Here is a 6152-nt window from a genome sequence, read left to right as displayed (position 1 = left end):
TTTTTTCTCTTTTTTCTTTTTTTTTTCCTTTTTTCCAACAATTTCTGAATGAGTGTGTTTCGCTCCATCTCATTCAACCCTAGACTACTCATAAAAATATGAGCCGGCTACTAGCCATTTGACGCCTAGCCTTACAACAACTAGCAATGAAATCCAAGTTTTTCTCCAGATAAAAAAAATCAGTGTTTTTACGTCATTACGAGAATATCACAAATTCTAAATATAACCAAGTGATTAAATCTCAACAACAAATAAGTATGATCATGATCTAGATCAAAAGCAACCTTATAAGACTTTGTGAAAATATTTATTTCTGGCATGCAAATCAATTCATTAAGACTTAAACATCCCTCTATTCCTCATCACCACACTCAAATCAACATCAACTTATCCAATATCATAGTTCATCTTAAGGGATCATGCTAAATATGCATGCAAATACAACTATATGAACTTACATAAAAACAAACAAATATGTCCTAAATGAACAATCATACAAAAATATGAATGAACTACAACTAAACATGCAACATAAATCTATATGAATCTATATGGACACACACTACTAATCCTTACATTATCACCCCCAAACTTAAAATTTTCAATGTCCTCATTGAAGGTAATAATAAGGATTTCAGGCATACCTAGTCGTCGGAAAGATCACCCTCTTCGGGTGGAGGATCAGGTGGCCAATCAACCTCGCCACTAGTGTCTCGGAAAATAGTACCGAAAGCGTGTGTCAAATCTTCAGCAAGATGACGGTGAATGTCGTGCATGGCCTCCATACGCCTAATTACTCGCCTGTACTGCTCGTCACCAACACCAGTCCTATCAACTACCTGTTGCACATGAGAAGAACCCTCTACAGGCACTGGAGGATCCGTTCGGCTACCCTCTACATCATCAAAGATATATCCCAACCCCTTGTCAGGGGGTGCACCTAAGAATGAATAACTCAAGTGATTTGGTAGTGGGTTGAGCTCAAGTGTAGGAGCATCTTCAATAGACGACTCGAGACGATCCTGAGAAATTTTCAGCTCTGCTAATCCAAGAGAATCGAATGGCACATCCAACTTCCTCTTCCACAGAGGTGCATTCAAAACCTGAATTTGCTCTACTTTAAAGCACTCCTCTTTAGCTGTGGGTAATTTTATTTCCTTAAACACATTAAAAGTGACCTTCTGATCATGAACCTTCATCGTAAGCTCTCCTTTTTGCACATCGATCATAGTTCGGCCTGTAGCCAAGAATGGTCTTCCCAAGATAATGGGAATCTTCTTATCTTCCTCCAAATCAAGAATTACAAAGTCAGCAGGGAAGAAGAGTTTATCCACCTTGACCAAGACATCCTCCACTATACCTCGTGGATAAGCGATGGAACGGTCAGCTAGTTGCAATGACATGTATGTTGGTTTCGGCTCAGGCAGACCAAGCTTCTTGAAGATAGATAAGGGCATCAGATTGATGCTAGCTCCTAAATCACATAAACACTTGTCGAACGACAAGTTTCCGATGGTGCAAGGAATAGTGAAGCTTCCAGGATCTTTAAGCTTCGGAGGCAACTTCTGTTGCAGCACAGCACTGCATTCCTCCGTTAGAGCAACGGTCTCTAAGTCATCGAGCTTCACTTTCCGAGAGAGAATACCTTTCATAAACCTCGCATAGCTAGGCATCTGTTCAAGAGCTTCAGCGAAAGGTATGTTGATATGAAGTTTCTTGAACACCTCCCAGAAACATTCTCAAACTGCTTATCCAGCTTTTTCTTCTGCAGCCTTTTAGGAAAAGGAGGTGGAGGATAAATATGTTTCTCCCCTGTATTACCCTCAGGAGGAGTGTGTTCCACAGTAGTCTTCCTTGGTTCCACCTCTACTTCCTTCTGCACATCTTCTTCAGCCAAAACTTCAGATTCTGGAACTTGAGACTTTTCAGGCTCTTCGTCTTGCTGAACTTGGGGGCTTGCGACCTTTCCAGACCTTAAGGTGATGGCGTTCACCTGTTCTTCAACTTCCCTCTTTCCTGGATTTGTTTCTGTATCACTAGGAACCGTTCCTGGTGGTCGACTCAATAAGGCATTAGCAATTTTCCCTATTTGGTTCTCCAGATTCTGGATAGAAACAGCCTGGCTTTGGCATATAAGAGCCTGGTTTTTGCACATAAGCCTCAACTCCTCCAATTTAGATTTTTCATTCGAAGATAGACCTGCATCATTAGTTTGTTGTTGGAGTTGTTGTCTTGGTGTAAATTGTTGCTGAAAACCAGGAGGGTTAAATAGCTTATTTGCAAACTGCTGGAATGGCTGTTGCATCGTATTCTGATTGTTGCTCCAGCTGAAGTTAGGATGATTCCAGTAGTCAGGATAATAAGTGGCAGGAACTGGCTGTTGCGATCTCTGAAAGTTGCTCACAAACTGAGCTGAGTCACTAGATATAGCGCATTGCTCTGTCGCATGCGGACCTGCACACAGCTCACAAACACTGGTTATCTGCTTAACACCATAGTTAGCCAGAGAATCGATCTTCATAGACAACGCATTTAGTTGAGCAGTGATAGCCGTAGCTGTATCCACCTCAAGAACTCCTGCTACCTTGCCCTGTGGACATCTCTGGGTTGGATACTGATATTCATTAGCAGCCATCAGTTCAATTAGATCATAAGCTTCCTCATAGCTCTTTGCACATAATGCTCCGCCTGATGCTGCATCGAGCATGGGTCTGGACTGTGCTCCCAACCCATTGTAAAAACAAGTGATGATCATCCAATCAGGAATTCCATGATGAGGACACTTCCTAAGCATCTCCTTGTAGCGCTCCCAAGCTTCACATAGCGATTCTCCCGTTTGCTGCGCAAATTGAGTAATAGCGTTTCTGATTGCAGCTGTCTTCGCCATAGGGAAGAATTTAGTAAGGAATTTTTGAGCAAGATCCTCCCAAGTAGTAATCGAACCAGCTGGTAGAGAGTGTAACCAGCTCTTAGCCTTGTCCCTCAGAGAGAATGGGAACAGTCTCAGCTTCACAACATCTTCAGAAACACCGTTGAACTTGAAGGTATCGCAGATCTCAATGAAATCCCTAATATGCATATTGGGATCTTCCGTTGAAGAACCCCCAAACTGGATTGAATTCTGCACCCATTGAATTATGCCAGGCTTGATCTTAAAGGTATTAGCTGTGATAGCTGGCCGGACAATGCTAGATTGAATGTCATTGATCTTGGGTTGAGAAAAGTCCATCAAGGCTTTCGTTCATGCTGCTGGATCTCCCATTGTAATGAGTACCTGAAACACAAACAAATAAACTGTGAAAGTAAAAGAATCTGAGTCAGTGAACTTTAACAACCACTGATGACAAGCACATAAACTAAAAATTAACACCGAGTCCCCGACAGCGGCGCCAAAAACTTGTTAGGGCGAAAACACGCGATAATATTCACGCAAGTATATGCGTTCGCAAGTAGTATAAGATATAAATCAGATTCGTTCCCACAGAGACTGGTTTAGGTTAAGTTCAATTTATGCACCTATGCAACAATGTATGGTTATTGCTCAATGCTAAGACAAATAACAAATTGGGTTTTTATTAAACTAAGAGATTATACTAAATAACATTAACTACGAGAATTGAGGTTGAATTACTATATATGACAAACATGGGATTCTAACTTCATTATATACTTCATTCAATAGCCTTCTCATTCTTAACCTTAACATGTGATGGTGAGGACACTAATCAGATAACACGAAACTGATAAACGCCAACTTTCGTTGCACGAGTACCATTCTACCAGACATCCACAAAAGAGATAGAAGCTGAATAGGCACCAATTATATTGAGACCCTATATGTCTATAGAATTTGACAACATAACGGTTTAAGAACAAGTTATCTATCTTGATTACATAGGGCAAGTAAAACAGTTAGAGTTACCTACGAATCATGTATACACATACAAGAACCTATGCTAGCATGGCATGTTCTAAACCTCTATATTCACTGTCGCTTCAATAGAGATTAACACGCTATCTTATATGTTAGCTACGCACATAAGACGAATAAGCATAACCAATACTAGGATATCATACAATCACCACACACCAAGATATCGAAACAATTAACTATTGAAATCCATAAGTAAATCCGCTAGAATCCCATGACAACGATTAGCCCATAATCGAACTCATCGTCACCATGGGTTCCAATGAAAGCATGGTATAAACAAGGTCTTAATAAACTAAATAATAATCAAAGTACTGAATAAACGAGATCTAGGTTCAACAAGAACGAAAACGAGCATCCAAAGTTACAACTAATTCAAAGAATCACAAGTTGAAAACAAGATCTTCTTTTTCGGAGTTGTTCTGTGCTTCTAGGTCTTCTCCTTGGTATCCCAATCTTCCTGGATGATTGAAAACCCTTTTTTTTAAGTATATATACGCCCCTAGTGGACCTGGACCCTTAAAATCGTCAAATTCCACTTAAAAAAGGCTTTTTCAGCGAAATCAGCGACCAACCGCGCCCTGAGCGGCCGCTCAGCTCTCCTGAGCGGGCGCTCAGCTCTCTGAGCGGGCGCTCAGCTTTGCTGAGCGGGCGCTCAGCTACTGACTGGGAAAAATATTCTGATGAATCTTGTTTTGGCCATAACTTGAGTTCTACTCGTCAGAATTAGGCGATTCAACTGCCCACGCGAAGCTATTGAGATTCTCTACAACTTGACAATGGCCTTGGCTTCCAATTCTGATCACTTTTCATCATATTTCCTTTAAAAGCTCTTTTCTTCATTTAACTGATACCTGAAATGCATTAACACAAAAACACATCAAAATACCAACAACTTGAGTCCAAAACACCAATTTAAGCTTGTAATAAAGCATTCCAAGTGGATATAAAATCCACTTATCAGATACCAATACCTCTATTGGTAACATGAGATCCAAAATCAATTGAGATACTTTGGATGGATGCATAGACAATGGTTGAGTCTAATAATATTCGATATATGAATCTAATTTGTGAGATTCGTAAGAATACTATTACGGAGTTTATGAATGCTTATGCGATAAGCTAGTAGTTCCTAGTAGATCTGTAATTAAATGTCATTTAAATGAATTTATAAGTTATTGGATGAATGTGAGGATGAACCTGTAGAGAGCAAAAGACTTGGGTGCTTACTAGTCCCGGATGTCTTGATAATTTGCTTGAAGGTAAATCTGTAAGTTTAATAGAAGCAATACGTTTCTCGTATAATTCCTTGATAAGTGAATATATCAAGAGAAAATGTGATTATTATTGAGAAGTCAATAAATTAAGATTTTCTAGCACGTGTACTAGAAATAGGATGTATGTTTTCTCTATGTCCTTTGTGGGGGAAAGGATGTTAATAAATAGAGAGAGTGATTCTGTTTGACAAAATCTTGTTTAAAAATATAAGGATCTTCTTACGAGATAGAAGCATTAGGACCCAAATGAATTTTCAAATTGGGAAAATATATGTGGGTCAGAAGGAAGTAAAAGGTCAGACTGATAATAAAATATTACAGTCAAAAGTGATGACCTTATATACTTTATGAAATATTCTCAAGTTTTGAGAATAAGGTTCATTAAGATGATACTAAAATTATCGTATTGTGAAATTTAAAGTGCATCAATGAACATTGAGACAATCTTTCTAAATAGATACTTGGAGAAATATCTATTTATGTGAACCTCGGGGTTGATCTAGATAAAGTAAGAGTAGAAAGTCTGTATTTTCGGTGATCATGTTGAGTGAAACAACATAGACACAAAATAATTGCATATTAAAATTGATATTATTGTGATAAGCAATGGCTTCAAATAAATGACATGGTTGCCATTTTGAGGATGCTCAAAATTGGTTATTATGTGAATAAGGATTTCTAGTTTAAGGACGCTTAAACTCGGCAATGATGCAAACTGAAATTGCTAGTTTTTGGGACGCTAAAAGCTGGTAACATTAATAACAAGTGGAAGCCTTGAGTAATAACCGGTAAAGTTATTTTATAAATGTGAAATATGCCAATAAGAGATGTCAAACTGATTCAAAATCAGAGAATTGACAAGTGTGCATGTGTTATTTACACATGATATGCAAGTCATTATTGATTGTATGTGAGTGATCTGATCATTACGAGAAGTAATG

The 6152-nt window shown here is 38.7% G+C and overlaps 1 non-coding gene across 1 annotated transcript; it reads left to right on the top strand.

Moving 5' to 3' along the window:
• Positions 1-2765: 2765 nt before the first annotated feature.
• Positions 2766-2872, top strand: LOC141715883 (small nucleolar RNA R71). The gene has a single exon (XR_012572628.1). It is a non-coding gene; the product is annotated as a small nucleolar RNA R71 (small nucleolar RNA).
• Positions 2873-6152: the final 3280 nt, after the last annotated feature.

This window comes from Apium graveolens, chromosome 3 (genome assembly GCF_009905375.1).
Source record: "Apium graveolens cultivar Ventura chromosome 3, ASM990537v1, whole genome shotgun sequence".
NCBI classification, from domain to species: domain Eukaryota; kingdom Viridiplantae; phylum Streptophyta; class Magnoliopsida; order Apiales; family Apiaceae; genus Apium; species Apium graveolens.
This window is presented reverse-complemented; position numbering and strand designations above follow the sequence as displayed.